This window comes from Sipha flava, unplaced genomic scaffold, assembly GCF_003268045.1.
Source record: "Sipha flava isolate LNK unplaced genomic scaffold, YSA_version1 597_pilon_pilon, whole genome shotgun sequence".
Taxonomy (NCBI): Eukaryota; Metazoa; Arthropoda; class Insecta; order Hemiptera; family Aphididae; genus Sipha; species Sipha flava.
The window spans coordinates 1-20,603 of NW_020273576.1; the positions used below are offsets into that span (position 1 = coordinate 1).

Sequence of the window (20,603 nt, forward strand, 5' to 3'; positions counted from 1 at the left end):
AAAAATAATATTTTCGTTATGGGCTGTGCTGCATGTGGACCGTTTGGTTATTTGCATGCATAAAACATACAATAACAGTATGCCGGAAATTGAGTTTTTTTGTGTAAAATATCGAATAGACCAAACATTGCGTCTCGCACCATTTCTCGTTTATCGAAGCACGTGATATTATCACTCGAAAGATAAAGCCAATCGTGTGGCTCTTAACATTTTTTGATAAATTGACCGTGATGTTTTTACAATGTAATAAAACCAGTGTAAAACATAAGCCTTGCGTGTTGTAACATGGTGGACACAATAGAAGTATTAAAAAATCCAATTCACTCGTATTTTAAATAATCTCATCTCAATGCAATGATAGATTGAAAGGGGGGCGGGGTTTTGCCCACTCCGCATTGGCCTAAGTTAGGCTTTATCAATTTAATAGTAAATATAGGTTGGTAATTGAGTGTGTAACTGAGTGAGCTATTGGATAGGAGTAGGGAGATTACTAGTATACACATATATAAATATATGCATTAAAAACTTGTGTAGATATCTCTACAAATCCGGTCGTCCACAATATTCCGGAAAAAAGTCATCGAAGAACTATCCACCCTCTGCAGAAGGTGGATAGTTTTTTCGAATACATGTATTCGAAATATTTTACCCAACCAGATAATGATGATAAATGGTTATAAATATGCGTAGAACTCAACTAATCCAGAGTTGTATATTGTTACTTGCTTCGGATATCTCTAAGCTTGTTTATTAATACTGATTGTAAAACTTAATCGTGAACATTGTGCTTACACAGGCAATTATATAGAATATTATTATTATTATTATTATTATATCTAGAAACTGCTTTACGATAGTGTTTTTACCTAAACGGAAACTTTGACCATAGTAAACATAGTCTACCCGGTCCAATCGAACAAGTAAAGAATAAATATTTGATCTCATACTTTGAAGTTAATAATAATTCATGAGTTAGCTATTTTACTTAATACGAATATTATGCATTAAGCATTATTTTCAGCCTTTGAACAAACCCTTGATGTGATTTAATTCAAACACAACACAATGTATATAATTATCAGAAGGTACAGGGCTGAGCAATTTGAAAGTAACTAAAAAACCCAATAGGAATTGTTTTAATAAATGTATTCAAACCATCTTTAAGTATATAAAAAAAGTATTAAAAAATTGTTAATTTAGCATTTAATTATTATAAATGATGTCCACAAGATGGTGTACATTTCGGAGCTTCGTTAAGACGTTTCTTATAACTGGTCAACCAACATAATAATTGTTATACTACACTGTGATGTAGACTGTAATTATATCCGTAAAATCCCCAAACATACTATGCAAATAAAGAACTAAAATATCTTTAGTTACACGTTAGAGGTGAAGCTAATGGCGCGATTTTTTCTGCTCATTTAACTACTGCTTAGTTATTTATTAATTATAAAATTTATGACATACATAGGTAAACGATTTATTTTTAATTACATTGTACCTACACCCGCTTCTAGTGCTAAAGGCTGTTTCAAATGTTATACCTTACTAAATAAAAAGAAACGTCCTCATCAAAAATAAGAAATGATTCCTAAATAAATAATCTATCTTACACTGGAAATGAACATCGTGGATATAAAGCGGATAACTTTTACAAAAACTTCGAATTTTGAAATTTTGTGAGATAAATCGTAATATTTTTAATTATTTTCGTATGCTAGTAATTTTTTTTACCAATATGTTTAGGTACTAACGTTAAATATTCAAAATGTACAACGCAGATTTACTGTTTATTTTGTATATTTTATGACATGTCTGAACAATACACAGTATAGTACAGTATAGTATAGTATAGTAAATCTGTTGGTATAAAATATAAATGTACATCGGTATCGGAAAAATTTTCCGCTGAAAAAAATTATTACTCATAGACTGTAAGTTGGAAAATTGTCTTATACATATCAACATACTCTTAAGTTAAATTAAAAAATGTTCGCATTCTTTGAGTTTTTTTCCATGTTCATGGATCTAACGGACGCGATCGTCTTGAAGTGCCCTATAATGACGATATGTGTAATAAATATCGAGCTTTAATTTTTGTTATAATTTAGTAACAAACAGTTAATGTAATTCTAGTGATATATTGTTTTATTCTTAAAAATCATTACATGATATAAAGTCACTTATTTTTGTTCGGGATAAACTCCGAAACGGCTTATGTGGATCGATGTGGTTTATATAGTTAAATGGATAATTAACCAAGGAAGGTTATTGTATATAATTTATTTATCCACTCTTTCATACACGAACGTTAATTTTTGCGCTTCGTACATTAAATCAATTAAAATATAAAAAAAGATAAAAACACAGGTAATAAATATTTATTTTTTTATTCAATAAATTGTATTGTTTTTAACAATAAAAATGAAAATTTTAAATGTTTTTGACTTGCGATTATTTTTACGGTCAAATTTGTACGGGTACAGCTAGTAATTTAAATAAAATAATGCTCGTATGTAATGTACCATGAATTTATTCTTTATTTAAATGGTAAATCTTCATTCATGTAAAATTATCTTAAATGGCAAAAGTTTTGGTTTCTCTTAAAAATTTTAATTTTAATTATTTAATAATTTCATTCTTTATATTTCATTATATTAACTTGTGGTTGGTTTTATTAATTATTCGGTGTTCTATGTAAATAATATGAACATTTAAAAATAGGTATGGTTAGACAGATATATATATATATATATATATGTATAATAGTTATTAAACTTTAAACTCTAAATTAATTTTAAAGAGATAATAATACAACATATATTTTTTTGTTTTCAGATCGATTTAGAATATTCGTATCTATAAAACAAATAAAGAATGTCAAAAATCCACAGTTAAAAAGGTTCGGCAATTCGAATTTTTCAAAAATAAGGTATATTAACTCATATAATACTATCCATACTTTTTTAGATAAATATTAAATATATTAATTTGGTATATCATAAAAAATATCTCATATCGGTGAAGTATCAGAACTGTTAATGAATGACTTTTTATCGTTCAGTTTGGTTTGCAATGCATGTTACAACACATATAGACAATCAATTAAATTGCTTTTGTCGAATCTGCCTGTGAAAGTAATCTCATAACGGTCCTCCGTTATTGCACAGAACTCACATAACACTTGATATTACGAGTACAACAAAGAAACTATTGGTTTTACAACGATGTACTTTTGTGTTGGAAAATGTGCTCAGCAGTCTTTATACACCTCATTTATCGGTTAGAGAATCGACATAAATGGTGTTTTCAATAAGTCAGACGGGTAACTTTTAAACCGATTTTCGGTAAAATTGTTAAGAACGGAAATTGAAAATTATATTTCAGATGATAATAGTTTTCTGTAGTACTCTTGTTGTTGTAGAATATATCTTATGCCAGTATCCATTTTAGATTTTCGTAACTTTGTGCGACGAAATCTAACAATACTTAATTTATACATTTTACGAAATTTATCGTATTTTTGTACATAATTTATTTCCTAAAATATTTTTATCCATTATTCAAACAAGAACGAACAGCAGATTAAATAAATATATATATATATATACATTCAACTAAAATTGTATGTAAATAAATATTATCAAAGTAAACTTTAAATAACTATCCTGACAATATTGTTTATTGTTCAATTGGTCAACTGGCAAATTATATGGTTTAGGGGCACCTTGATAATGCGACATGGGTTTAATTTTAAAAGGAGTACTTATCGATTTATATGTTTATCGTACAATCAAATGCGGTAAGGTTTGAAGTTTACGATAGGATTTTGGATTATTTAATGAATGAATTAAAATCATATGAACAATAGTTAAAAAATTAAGATGAATAACCGAAATCATCTAAAAATACGATACATATCAAAATTCATCTTGGAATGCAAGAATGTACTTAGTGAAGCATGATGAATATATTAGAAAATATCTAACATAGGAGTTTAAATTAGACCAGGAACCAATTCGATATTCGAATGTTATCGTTTATTTTAGATATAGGTGAGTAGGCTATTTATTATTATTTTGGATTCAAATTTCAACTTTAACATTTTAATTTAAATATTTAAAAATCACTTGCTATTTATTTAAAATGTTAAAATAAAAATTACATTCATTGGTGTTATAAGTATAAGATTTTCACACAAGTCGTAAAATGCATACCTTTCAGTTCCTTGTAATTGATAATTATGTGATCAACTAAAAAATTGTATTACAACCATACATTTGATAAAAATGACACAGGTCATATTTATTGGTATGATATAAGATTTATAAAGATATTACGTTTTTTTTTCATTGTAACTTGCCTCCACTCATGCCTGTTATGAACAATCAATCTCCACTCTTATTGATTTTACGTGTATTAATACATTTTTAATTCAAAAAAAAATCCATTCTTTCCTGAAATTGTTTTATTGCATAATATAGAATGAGTGATATTTATATGATTAAATTTCAAATTTTAAGACATCATGATGACTATAAACGTTTAAATTATAATTAAATGAGTTATACAATTTTTTGCTATTGAATTTTATTTTGTATAGCTTCTTTATAGCTTGATGATCTATGATAGACAATATATTCAATTATTTAAATTGAGGTAACAGTAATTACAATATTATGATAATTTCTCGGTTTAATGAATAATACAGTTGAAAATTGTGTATAAAATCAATATGATGATGATCCAAAACTTTTAAGTTAAAATAACCTTTAATAAACGTATAATAAAACTTGTACGTTTTATTGATTAATGATCTTAAAGTTTTAAAGTTATTTTGATTCTGAAATTCCCCAAAAAAAATCCAAACTAATTCTAATATTTAATTTAATAAATTCCGAAATGTTCTTATATCTTTTTTGGATCATATATACGAATGTATTTTTAGAATAGGTTAAAAAATATGATTGATTTACATAAAAGAATATGACGAATTAGTATTATACGATACCCTTCATAATTGATATTCACTTTTTAATTTTTTACTTTGCAAGTCGTTGGGTAAAAATAAACGGTGACAATGGATATTTGGTTATCAAAAGAATGAATATTTAATCCTATATCCTAATCGCTATGGTTGGAAGGAAATTCACGTCCACGTGGATAAACTTTTCACTCGTAGGTTAGGTGAACTTTAATTTTATTTTTATCTCCTTTTTTATTTTAATTATTCCATTATCTATTTTCGTATCCCAACTAAAAGTTGACTGTAAATTTAAAACGAAAATTTTCCATAAGTAATTTTATTAAACAGTTATTGTGGTTAAATTTACATGATTTTAAAACGCATTTGCAAAATTCTTTTAAAAGATCGTTAGTATATTTTATTATTGTCCAATCGTTTTTGTAAATAGAAAATATCATAATATTTCAATATGATATTTTTTGTTACAACCGAAGCATAAGAATTTGGACGGAACTACGATATAATATGTGGTGCGAGTGAGTTTTTTCACGGTCTTAAAGCTTTTCGTGTGCACGATACACTTGTACTCAGTTAAGTAGTGTCGCAGGTGGGATTTACGAGTTATAAACCTCCACCTCCTTAAATGTTTCTCTTATTTTGAAAAATATACAATACTTTAAATACATTGGTATAATATTATGCATCACATAATTGTTAAACATTTTTGGACAGATTGGATGAGTAGGGTGAGTCGTTACTTACAATAATCAAATATTAATAATTTGTATTTTACAAGTGAATACTTAATAAAAAATTACAAAGTCACGTAGTACGTACGTGATACGGTCGACCGGGTAACTGCCGCCTCATACCATTTAGACATATTTATTGTTACTTTATCGATATATACGAGGTCAGGCTATTAAATAACGAGACTGATTACGAAAAATGGTTTTATTATAAAAATTATTCTACATTCGAATGCTCCCCTTCAATGTACTCCCCTCCCTTCGCCACACACGTTTCCATACGTTTTTTCCATTGATTGAAACAAAGCTGGAAGTTTTCTTTGGTAATGGCCTTTAGGAGCTCTGCCGTTTTTTGCTTTACCGCTTCCATCGACTCAAATCGGGTCCCTTTCAAAGTAGATTTTATCTTTGGAAACAAAAGAAAGTCACACGGTGCCAAATCTAGTAAATACGGCGTATGTTCGAGCACTGGAATGCGCTTACCGGCCAAATACTGCTTCACAGATAGCACGTGATGGGCAGGTGCGTTGTCCTGGTGCAAAATCCACGAGTTGTTCTTCCAGAACTCGGGCCGTTTCTTACGAACTCGTTCTCGCAGTATTGCTTAAACTGATAAATAGTTAGTCTGGTTGATAGTCTGACCCTCTGGAACCCATTCAGTCATCACAATACCGTTAACGTCAAAATAAAACGATTAACATTGCCTTGAATTTTGATTTGGACATCCTTGCTTTTTTGATTCTGGGCGATTCAGACGTCTTCCAATGCATCGATTGCCGCTTTGTTTCAACATTGTATTGAAAAATCCACATTTCGTTGCAAGTAATAATGTTTTTCATCAGTCTGGGATCTTCTTCTAACCTTTCAAGGAAATCTGAGCAGACCTGTTGACGCAAGAGCTTTTGGTCAGGAGTCAGGTTTTTTGGCACCAACTTCGCACAGACTTTTTTCATGTGTAATTCCTCATGTAAAATTTTTCTAACCGTTTATTTATCGGTGTTTACAGCCTCGGAAATTATTCGGATGCTTTTTCGACGATCTGCACGCACAATTTGGTTGATTTTAGTCACTGTTTCCGGAGTTGAACCCACTGTGCATTGAAAGTTACAAAACATTGATGCTATGTTGAATTCAGGTTTCAAGAAAACATTACCAATTAACATCAGCACAATATTCTATAACTGTTTTATAAAAATAATATTTTTCGTGTCAACAACTAACATTCTTTAAATGTTTATGATTTATCAGTGACATGATATTACAATGAAACATGTATACGATATCATGAAGCTGTTTCTTACAAATTTCAAATAATTTATAAATAAACTGACCCATTCGATATCTTTTACTCAGAATAGTTTTTCAAGTGCCGTCATAATACCGGTTTACATTTATTTTCGACTACCTAAATAGATTTTAAACATTTGTTGTAACTTCTAAATTTGGAATCAAAATGTTATTCATGATTGGCGTATTCTAACAGTTCAAAACTGCTCACATTCACATACGAGTAGACATCATACTGTTGGCGTGCGTTTATAATATACATAATGAATGTTTAATTATGTGTCTATTTCCTACTTAAAAAAAATGGAATTTGATTATGATGAACATATCTATATAACTAAATTTGCCACCTATTTTATTTGTTTGTACGATTATGACACAAAATACAATTATTGTGGTTCACATTATGTTAAGCAGGTAGGTAACCTACCTAATTAGTAATTATGTTCACATAATGAAGATATGTCTAATTTTCTTTTCTCCGTGAAGTATTAAAAAAAAGAAATGTATGGTATCCACTTTATAATATAGAGTATCTTAATCTTTATTTTATAAAATAACTTTTTATTACAACAATACTAATGTCTGGCGAACTCGAAATAGTCTTTAATCTTTGCTGTAAAAATACGATTCTGAAAATAGTATAGTATAGGTATAAATACAACAATTTTACAAAGTACTTCTCATGTTAGGTGTAGGCTAGTAGGTGTTAGGCGTAGGTCAGTTAGTTAGGTAGATATGGAGATTATCATCTAGCAGAGGTTCAATTCCCAATGTTGAATGTTATTTTTTCTTTTTTTTCGTTTTAAAATAATTAAATTATTAACTTGATTTAAAACATCTATGCAACATAATATTGCACAGTGGGGTAATGTGTCAACATAACATTATAGGTATGTATTTTTTGATGTTATATACAGATTACTTGAACACATTGGGTATGTATTGCAATGCAACAATGCATTTATATTTCAAAATATGTGCTTACAATGTTTCCTCAGTGTCAGCAAAAACAGGGCATTAAGTGTTGCAACAATGTTTTTCATACACATATGAAACTCGCATTGCGATGTTACAGGTTCCAGTAAAATGTCGCTGAAACATTTATACAACAATTCATTGCACAGTGGGAAACGGTGACAGGGTGACCTGGGCGCTGATCATCTTCAGTGCTCTCTCAGCCCTCACCAAAGCGCTTACACCTCTCAAAAACACGTGCACGAGATAGAGAATTGTCCCCCATAGGCCTCTTGCAATAATTTATAACACTCAGTCGGAGTTTTTTTCAATTTAACAAGAAATTTGAGATTGATATGTTGCTCCTGTTTTTTGTCACACATGGTTTTCGGCACGAGAAAAAAACACATTCGTTTCTAACCGCTATTGTATACAAGTATATATATATATCACTACGTAAAAACGTCTTCCGTTAAATGGAAATACAACGCAATTTCTACAGTTTCAATAAAGTAAATAATTACATTTTTTTTTTTAATTTTAACTTACTTTTGGTCGACTAATTCAAATAAAACAATTTGGTACTATGTACGAGAGAATTTAAAATTTAAAATCTCCCCCTACATTTTTTTTCTGGTTACGCTATTGCAACTAAGCAAGACAACTATTGTTCTCGTACGCTTCGATGAGTCAATCTTCAAAACTATGGTGTTGAGAATTAAATGTCTTGACGTGAATAAACAACAAATCAGTGTACCGTTGTGTAAGGTTTTGAACACGTTTTTTTGACGTTTATGTTTCAGCTTAAAACGCAGACTAGAATTTATGTGGTGCACTGGTTACAGCAAAAGAGTATTTTAAAGAATATATGTCGTAATTAATACACAACTAACGATGCACTTGTTATACTGTCTGTAAACATAAATTCAAAGTGATTAAATTATATATAAACCATTACTGAATTTATTTATGTATATATACATAAAATAAAAAATATATTTTATCTTTCTTAAAACACGTTATGAAGTTCTTTTGTACACTGTATTTTATTTATTTCATTTAAACTTGTGTTAAGTAATTAACTCGCCTCGACCATATTAATATTAATTTAATTTTTTAATTTTTTGCTATTAAATACATTTTCTTGATATTATGTTATTTGAATGCAGGTATCTGACATAACGAATTCGTTTACCAATAAAAGCATGGAAAACGTATTGTAACTATTATGTTTTTTAATAATGTTTAGAACACCTGTTCCTACTGCTTATCAAAGCTATTACATATTACAGCTATACTTACATATTATAGCTATTACAGATACCATCGACATTACTAGTAGCGCATCATATAGTTATTTTTTCTTTCTGTTATTGTAAATTTTTTGCTTTTTTTTTACAATATAAACTTATATTTCATACGATCACAGTAACGCTAACCATATACATATGGTTTCTTCAAAAATTAAAAGCCGTTATTGTCTTGTTCCATACATACCCACGTATTTTATTAAAACCCACACAGAGTTGTTTAACATTTCTCGGGCTGCTTGGATAACGTCGGACATTCTAGGATTAAATGTATTACTGTTACTACATAGACGTTACGTGTGTCACAGAGAGACTGCAGTCTAAAACTAACGGAGGAACGAGTTTGTTAATAATAAACGACTACCATATGTGACCGTGGTTTGCCCGGTGAACATATAAATATGTGTGGTATTTTAACATCAAATTTGTGTACATTACATGTACCTATCTAAATTAATATATACGTTTTCATTGACTTTTTTTTTTTAGTTCATGATATTTCGAAACATGATCTAGTTCAATTCAAATCGTTTAGATCTTACGATGTATTTCGAAAGTTCATTGAAACAAAATGTACTTGTGTGAACTGCTGTACTCAGTAAATTAACATTCATCCACCAGTTTCAAATTCAAAAATTTCAAACGTTAAATGATAGTATATGTATTGCAAAATTTCAATTAGTTATAACTAGTTATAACCACGATGTTAACTGCTGTGATTTTACTATATAAATATAAATTATTACATTATAGGTGGTACCGTTATAAGACACCTAGTGTATAATTAATATTGAACTGTATGATACTATAAATGTTTAACGTTAGTAATTTAACACATAATTAATGGCAAACAAAATTTGGTCAAAAAAAAAAAAAAAAACAGTGATTAGATATTGAATGGTGTCCTTTGATGTTTTAATTCTTCAACAATGCAACTTGGTACTAGTATTGGGTAATTTGGTTATGGCAAATTGAAAAAATACCTCATATATAACGATGGTTTCACTGGCATGGTCGTGTTACAATCGTATGTGATTTGTACTCCTTCGTTCCCAATAGTAAACGATTAATTATTTTCATTGTAAAGTCGATGTGATAGATATATATATTTTATCGACTTATCTTTATAAATATTTCACGTGGTTAATGAATTATGTATATTGGAATTTGAAGTACAAGTCTCAGTACATATTAAATAAGTTTCTCTTATTTCATCAATCAACATATATATAAAACACGTTAATAATAATTATAATCATTCTGTGATCCGCTTATAACTAAATTAAAACTAAAATAATTTATGAAAAAAAACATTTCTCCGGTCACTTTCCTTTCTTTTGATATTAATCGTTTTGAATTCCATTTTCGAGTTACTCAACACAAATAACCAATAACTACAAATAACTATTTTATCATTAAGCATGATTAACGAAATATTATATTCTATCTGAGTTATTCTTTATCTAATTTCATAAATGTTTATAAAAACTATAAAAAAAAATAAAATATTTTATGATGTATGAAATGCTTTCGAAGTTTAAAATTTTACACATTGTGGATATACTATGTGAGGTTGTTCGATTAGCTACTCAAAAGTTGAACTTAAAAAAAAAAAATTATCGTCTCTTCGCCTAGAATCTAAAATAACTCGTCTTGTTATTGAAATCTCCAAATTACTTTGGTAACAGGTATCATAGAATTTACCATGCTTATGAATAATTTATTTATTATTATTATTATAATTAATTTTTTAGTAACTTAGTCTTATTGATCATTAATTTGTATTATCCGAACAACAAATTATGAAAAATGTTTAAAAAATAAAGTTAAAACTAAACAGAATTTCTATATTTTATCACAAATTATAAGGCTCTGTAAAAAAGTTTTATGAAACTTGCGCATCTCCTTTAGGCATGACTAAAGTCGTCTATCTGTTTGCGTTTTAAACTTTGTCGTGCACGTTTGTCTGATGCCGTTTATCATTGGATTAAACTTCTCATTTAGTGGAACGTGCATATAACAATGTTTTGATTTTTGAATCAGTTCTATTTTAAGTACAACGGCCACTCGTATTCTATTCCACCTTTATAGTTTATAAACCTCATTATGATGGAAACGATTGCATTTTCAGTTGAACGAATTTTCAAGAATTTGTTTTCATCGTATACTTTGATGCATCCAATTAACAGAAGATTACAGAATAGTTTTGTTCAAATTGTTTAAACAGTTTATAATATAATTCCCTTATTTCGATATAACTTCTAATGCCTCTCGTCATTTATTCATCAAATTAGTGGTGTAAAAAAATAACGAAATATTAATGGTTTTTTTTTTAAATTGTCGGTGCTCATTTAATTATTAGAATCTCAAATATTGCGTACAGTCCTTAAAATAAAAATATTTCAATTTGACTTAGATTTCAATTTTAATGTGAATAACTTTGTGACTAAGCGAATACTTGAGACAATATTACAATATATCCACATTTAATTGAGAAATTACTTATACATTTTTACCAAATCTTTATTTATAAAATATTGTAAGACTATTTTTAATTAATACTATTAAATTAAGCTTATAAATTAAGTCTAATTACATAATTTTAACATTTTTATAGACAGCATTTTATTTTAACAATTACAATTCAAAAAATTTAATATTATACTAAAGCTCAATAATATATTTTATTTTAAATGGTATTCACTTTATTCGGTGACGAATATTTATATTTATATTAATATAATAAATATTAATTATAATATATTTATTTATTATAATTATAAATATATATACATATTAATATTTTCTGAATCTGTTAGGTATTTTGGTTTAATTACATTTTTTATGTTCTTGTAATAATTAAAAAAACTTAAAATTAATTGAATGTTCAAAATAAAGTTTATTTTTATTTGGTGGATTATGTATATATATACGTTCGGTTCTATGTATTGAGTAATACATGTCTGTCTCAACGACAACGTTCGAAAAAAAAACGATTACTCTTACCTAAATTTGTATACATAAATTAGATTTTCAACAATGTTCATATTAATTAAAATTATTTTATACGTGTCCGTTTCTTCACCATCTCTGACCACAGATGAAATGTTAAACTTTCTCTCATAGCTTTGGATAGTGAATGTTTTAGCTTCGTGGTTTTATAAATAACTTATTTGTTTTCCCGTATCTTCTAATATTTACAATTTCGTAGCTACTTCGTCTACTTGCTTACATTTATCGGATTTTGTCTGTCCGATCTCAGATGAAACAGTGCTAAATCAATCCTATCCGTTGCCATCAAATTTTTATTTAATTAAATTCAACGGTTTTCCAGTGTTTATAACACATTGAATCTTCTTCTTCTCCTTCTCCTTCGCCTTTCTCCCAACTATTTTGGGTCAGCCACCTTTGTCCTAAATCTCCACTCGTCACGGTAATCCAATCTTCCACTCCTAATACATCGAATAGTTTTGGTGTTACTAATCCGGACGAGAAAAAATAAATAAACAAACCGTAACACGTACACCGTGACGTTTTGTCATCTGGTTAAGTTTTTCACGGACGGAAAATGTATAAACATATTATATATATTAATTTGTCGATTCCATTAATTACTATTATGTCGCAGATTTCCTGGATTATAAAAAACGCGGGTACCGTATCACGCAGTCTTCATTTATTCCAAGTTCAAAACGAAATCCACTTGTTTGGCGAGTGCAAGTGATTAATATTTTCACCTTATTGTATTATATTGTTTTGCAACCATAACGTTTTCAATACGCTTCTTTTGGTACGATAATTTCACCCTTGTCGCGGACCATTAAGGATTAAGCAAACAATAATCAACAACGGGAACGCGCGAGGTCTCGTTCGCCTTGATTGGCTTGATTACGGGTTAAATGGTGTTGATAATTTCAGTAACCAATGATCGCAATAGTGCATAGCATGTTCGTATACATCATACACGCTACGCAATACAATGTACCGGCTAAACTGGTATTTTACCACCGTGGATCGTGAACTTTTTAAGAAATCCATTGCCTCAATAATGTAACAATAATTTCGATAAGGAACGGCGTTGTATGGTTCTAAAATTTAACATTTTTCGCGAGAATGTTATGTGGTAAAAATAATAGTTATTTATTTATGTGGACACATTATTACGGTAATTACAGTATTACGGTATTACAGTAATCACGTAAAAAATGTGAATACTATATTACGTTAAACACACACACATACGTCATGATTATTTGTTTAATATGAAACTCGCGTTGTTGGACACACGCAGTAATCTTTTCTTGTACTTTTAGTAATAATAAATATTTATTAAAACTGCATTGCAAACGGCTAAAAACTAGATTTTGCGTAGTTCGTTACGTCAAAAAGAAACATTTTTTTATTTCTTTTAAAACCATAATAACTTGCAAATTTTTCCAAATTTTTCCAAAATTTTAACTAATAAATTATCCGTGAATATTATCAGTGATAATAATAAAGTTTAAAAAAAAAAGAACAATTTAATTTTTAAGTAATTTTTAGTAATTATGTAAATCAAATGTTCCGATGAATTTTGAATTATATTAGGACATTTTCAAAATAAATATTTAAATTCAATGTAGAGTTTACTGACAAAATAAACATGTATTATATTCATACATCATATGCATTCATACCGACTTAACGTTGAACGGTAAATTATAGGTTGGATATAACAATTTACTGCTGTTAAAAAATTCTCAAGTTTCGGGTAATACAAGTACTGATCTTGTAAGATATTGGAATGAACAAAATACTCCAAACTATTATTAGTTTTCCACCGATCGTTGTTGTTGAATCGTATCATGTACGAACAGTACGCACTGAAAAACAATTTATTTACAAAACATAATAATACTTTTCTGTGGATACGGATTGAATCTATATAAACGATTTATTTCATATCCAAATATTTAAGTTTAATTTAAGTACACTATATTTAAGTATACATACTATCTAGTAGTTCATCATTGTTATAATACCAGTCGATCCAATAAGGTAAAAAAATTAATATTGACATTTTTCAATATTATACTATATCAATGATTAACACTAAAAAAAATATAATAATGATTTTCTCGTACGTTTTAAAAGTACTCACTCACTCAGGCTATTATTTAATTAATGACAATTTCAGAGTTACAATTTAGAATAGAATATAGGTTAGGGGAGATATTAAGGGGTTTTCAGGATTTAAACAAAGTGGAGCATTTTAAGTACAGAAAAGGACAGTCGAAAAGAATGTGTGAAAGATCACAGGACTTTTCTGTTATATGTAAGGTGCAGAATGGAGAGTCATTTAGGTCGTTTGTAGGCATGAGCAGGAAGAACTGGATGGTGATATTGATTAAAACAAAATAATAAGAATTTTTGTATTATGTTTATCGAAATTTCGTCGATATCATAATAATACAATAATTATCTACGTCTTTAAAATGGTATTCTCGAACCTATTTCATTATTAAATAGGCTGAGTTATAATTACAGTCTAAAATAACAATTTTGGTTATTTTCCACTACAATGATAGTCCACTGATTCTAAATGAATTTTAAGTGTTTCTATCATTTACGCTTTTGATAAGGTAGCACTTCTCTATATGTCTTTATACTATTTTAATAACATTTTTGTCTGATCCGTACTATAAAATAACTCGAAATATGTCTCATGAGAAAGTTTATTCATTTTTGAAGAAGCACAAAATAAATTAGAAAAATCAAAAGATCGCATTGGAAATTTGGTTTAAGGAAGATTCCTATATGTATCCGAAGAAAATCATAGACTAAAATATATAAAAAAGAAATAGTGATATTATTCAAGGACTGAATCTTAAACTGAACGTTGAATTCGCAAATACTTTTACATTTACGTCAGTCGATGTTGAAGGTTCGTTAATTAGCATAAAATAATTTTGCTAACAAATCGTTGTCACATTACATTTTTAAATCTTAGAGAATCATATAAGTTACATAATATTATTTTTATGATGTATAAATAAAGTGGTTATTAATTATTTTGATTTTCTTCTATTTAAATACAAACAAATATATATTTATGTAGATATTTTGAGTTTTTTTAATTTTATTAAAATCCGTCCCCTATTCATAACTATTTATAATATCTCTAAAAAAAAAAAAGATAATTAATTACTTATTATTAATTTTTACTTAATAATTTATGTTATTAGATATTATAATAAATATTTATAATCGAAATATATTTTAATTCCTGATATAATACTTAATATACGGATATATTCAAGCATGATATTATTAATTCAATTTTATATTCATTATTAATAACGATTTCAATAACTCGTTAAAGCCCAAGCATACAAGGCTAATTGTTCTCCGTTTAAATCAGATAAATCGTTTAATTTATAATTCAACAATAATATAGTGTTTAGTATCAATTATTTCTGACCCTTTTCCTTTCATAATATAATATTGATTACATTTATAAATTTATTAAAATTCTTATTGTTATTTTAGATAATGCTTTTTGTTTAACATTTAAACCTTTCTCTATCGGGTTTAATTATAAATACTTTTTTTCTTCTTTAAATAAATATATACTTAAAAATACCAAATCACGATTTCGTCGCTGCTGTTCTCTTCATAATCGAATTATAATTGAATAATCTATTCAAAAGGTATTGAGCCATAAAATATAATTGTGGACCCTTAATTCAAATAACTAATTTACGTTCACTACTAATACTTATTGATCCTAATAAGACATATTGTTATAACGTAGACGGATTCGACTGATCTGAGAGTGTCATAAAGTTTGATGGCTCTGGGCTAATGGCTGGGTGTATTTCACATAAATCAAATAGTTATTCAAACGGAATCGATAATGCATGGTTTTGATATTTTCTAGAATTCGAAATCATAATACTATTATGCGTTGAATCCAAAGAAGAACTCGATTTATATTCACGTTTCTTGATGTAAATAATATATTTCAATTATGATTAACGTGTCAATATAACTTAACGGGTTCGCCCAATGATTTAGTATCACTGGTAATAGTTTAGCGTTTTGGTCGTGTTTAGTTTATTCACCGGGTTAACCGATCGTGACACAATGATTGCGTAAACGCTGCGCAGATTACAATATATTTGTGATGAGCGTGTGACCGTATGGCTTGGTGACAGCCAGTTTATATCGCGGTATATTGTATTCGAGACCGATCGTCCAATGATATGGTATTAATGCGCACCATAGTATAATATTTCGACTCATTTACAATCCAATGGTTTATGCACTGTAACGCAGCGATTTTTATCCAACACTACAACACGATAACGTATAGTTTTTTAAGTAAAAGATAAATGTTCGTATGTAGTTGTTACAGCATACGTAGTTAATACTTGTGAATATATTTTTATTTTTTTTATCCTACACCTTCGTAGCCAAACGAAGAAATTGGCAGTATATCATTTCATTAATTTTTATTTCTTTAATATTGATAATATTAATACCATAATTACATAAGTTGATTAAAAAAAATGTTGGTGTGCAATTTCTTATAAAATAAATAACGTATAATAAACTCAAAACTCATATAACTAACCATTATATTATGTATATTTTTTATTTATTGTTTGTTTTTCGTTAATTAAATCGACAAAAACTTAAAATTTGATAAAAATAAAATTGTATGCACGGGTTATTGTCGGAGTCTTCAAAGATGACCGAAGCAAAAGGATAACAGTCCGCATTTGTACGAGATGAACTGCGAAAAGGCCCATATCTATGTCGTCGAGATATGACGATGTTTTTGATAATATTTCAACGTAATCGTTTATTAAGTGCGTTGTATGGGTGTCCAAGAGAGTAGTGTTGCCGGGAAATGATTGCTATATATCGCCGGAGGTTTCTACAGTGGAGGCGTTTTCGGGCGACGGTATTTGCATGAAAATTGTTCCCGTGCCGTAAGAAACGTCATTTGGTGACCCGAAAATAAGTATGTACAATAACATATACGAAACTGTAACGCAGCAATCGGTTTACCGGCATAACATTATTTGCAATGGATTTCGCACCATGAATTTGCTCTTCACACTCGATGAACATTGTTACCGGTATGGTGTACCGTAAAATCTAAATTGTTCTCACTGAAAAAAAAACTCCAACAGCCCGCATGGTGTTGAACAATGTGAGTAATGTGATTAATTATGTGATGGTAAAATAATTGAAAAACAGAATTTATCGCTTTCGTAAACCGTAGGCCAGGGGCAACTGCAGTTAACGTGTACATACTAATTATAATGTGTGAAACTGACTAAACAAATTTTGAAACGTAAAACCTGTTCAGTTAAAAGGGTTTCAGTTGTCGTGCTGTAGGTTATTTGCATGACACAATAAATCAACTAAAAACCATGCATTTGTTTTCGTGCCAAGTCACATTGCAAGCTTTTTAAAAATATATACTGCTCAATTCACGGTATTACTAAAAGTTTTTGTTTATAAACGGTTGCGCCTTATGAATAGATTATTATGTATTATTATCATCTAAAACAATTTCGAAACACTTACCATCTACCTACTTAGGTGACGTAAACGCTGAATCATTCATGTTAAAATACGTCGTCATAATAATTCAGCTGAAACAAAAACTTATCTGGAGAAAGTCCGATGAAATAACCAACTCAAAGACAATTAATAATAAATAGTAATAATATACCTACTTGCGACCAATATGCTTCCATCATTATATTATAATTATTGTTAAACTGCTATAAAAACATTAATTATACATCATCACAATGTATTTTCATTACATTTTCGGACTAAAACGTGTCATTTAGAATTTCTTTTGATTCAGTCAAACAAAAGACAACAGCGACTGTATTATCATGTGATATAAATTAGTGGTAGAAAAATATAATAACTTGAATGTTAAATATATTTAATTTTATCAGTTTTATAATTTATTTTAAAATACAATTATGTATCATAAAAATAAACGATAGCAAGGTTGTAAGTATGTCATTCTAATTTTTATTAGTTTTATTTTTACCTATGATTCGTGTGTATGAAAATTATATCACTCTGGAAATGGAAATCGATAAAATATGAATGATGCATGTATTTCATTTTTTCTATTTATTTTTTTATTTACTAACCTGATTTCTTCTGTATGTATGTATAAGCATACATATATACATACATATTACACAATAAATATAAATTTGAATTGAAATAATAGTAATATTTTTTCTTTTACAACTATCAACAATATATGATTTTTTGATTATTATTTCCATTATATTATCACATTTTATGTTTTATTTTTCGACTTCAATTTTTATCATTTCCTGTAAACGTAAATGATCGATTATCAGTGAAAAGGTTGCATCATAAAAATATCGATTTTAAAGTGTTTAACGAACCTTCCTTCAAGGAGAAAAGAAAGTCATCGTTGTGCAACTAACGGTTCACTCATGGTCTAAAATATATATTTATGGTATTTACATCGAATTCAAAAGAAAATATCCTTATCGACATTTTGAAAGCTACTCGATATCTTTCTTATAAAATATAGAGTTATTTCTCATTGAAAATCACTATCAAATCGCAAATCCCTCAAAAAGGATGAATAAACGTTACGCGTAAAATGTAAAATATATACAAGTAAATATTTTTTTGCGTCGCAAAAATGAGTGGATTTATCTATATGCTATTCAAATATTGTTTCATTTTTGAGAAATTCACAAATAGTAATTTTTAATTACATAATACAATTCTTAATTAGATATTATGATTTATATTAATATTATGAATACTGTGTACGATAAAGTATAATATTAAATAATCATAATTAACAACTCTGTTGTAAAACGGCGTGTTGTATATGCAATTTCGCTACACTTAAGTAACCAAACACATGAATGACATTATTTATGTCGTAATGGTTCGAATTAGTCATCCTACGGTATGGTAATTGAAAATTGTATAATGTAACGAAACATTAAGCGCACTCGGAATATTATTATTGGTGTCTGAACATAATGACACGAACAAAAAAGAAGAACATTGTTTTTGCAAGTTGTTGAATAAAAAATAAAGTAATTTACATTTAAAACAATCTCTTACTCGATATTATATTGTTTAAAATTGTAACAACCCGGAGAAAAAAAGAAAAGGGAAAAATAAAAAAGAAAGAAGAGAATGTGATCAAGGGCGAGAATGTGGTGTAGGAGATGTTATTTACCTTCCTCCTTACTTAAGGGAAGGCATTAGGAATTACAAAGGTCCGAGAGCAGATCAGTGAAGTTAAGTAGTCTTGGAAGCTACATAAAATAGCACTTACTTGATTCGTCGATGGTTTTAAGATGTCAATGAGCTAGACACTTATAATTTTAATAAGAATAGAGTGAGGTTGAAATTAATTGAAATAGATACAAGATTTTATGATCCGATACTTGACGCTATTCGATATTTGCACAATAATTGTGTTTAGATGTTGTAATTACATTGCATTCGAGTAATGCAATTGACTATGTCCATGGGCACAAACTGATGATAAAGCTTCTTTATTTGAAATAGTAAACGGGACGGTTAACAGTCAGTTTGCATGCAGTCATGACATGAAGAGCTCTTTTAAGGGTCTAATGGATATGTTGTGTAGGAGAGTGTAGTGTTCTGATCATTTGACTTAAGGCGGTCTCCTTTGATATTTGACCCGTTTAAGATCAAAATGTATACCTTGAGGTTGGCCTCGTTATTTGATTTGTATTTTACGTACGTGTGCCGAAAGAACCGTAATTAATTAATTTCTAAAACGTGACGATCTCGAATGACGTACATCATTACGGAACAGAAAATATGTTTTACGTCCAACAACTATTTTTATTATTATAATTATTTTGGATCCTATACACTTTGGAAAGAGGGTCACTGAATAGCGGTACACAGTTGATTTTAAATAAATCTGTGGACAAGAAGAGAAAAAATATTTTTCTCGTTGAATAATAAACATTAAAAGTATTCACGAAACAATAAATTACACCATTCCGTTGGTTTTCGTGCTGAAACGTTACGCGTTGAACACAAACGTATTGCATCGCAATTTTTTTGCGACAAATAATTGTATGACATATGTTAAACATGACGCATTGCGAATTTTTGTGGACGACGAGAAAACGTGTTTTGTGACCCACCCGTCGACCGACTGCGTTTGTCGCACCGTACGGTTTAAAATATGGATGGCCAATCCGCGGTCCGCTAGATTTATCAAACACTTAAGAAAAAAGTATAGTTTTGTCCCAATTAAAATATTTTGGA

The 20,603-nt window shown here is 28.6% G+C and overlaps 1 protein-coding gene across 1 annotated transcript in view; it reads left to right on the forward strand.

Moving 5' to 3' along the window:
• Positions 1-2,874: 2,874 nt before the first annotated feature.
• The window catches only part of LOC112691312 (RYamide receptor-like), a 75,435-nt gene continuing 57,706 nt past the window's right edge, over positions 2,875-20,603 (forward strand). The window contains exon 1 of the mRNA XM_025565479.1: positions 2,875-2,905. The gene's annotated coding sequence lies outside the window, so the exon portion shown is untranslated. The remainder of the gene's footprint in view (positions 2,906-20,603) is intronic.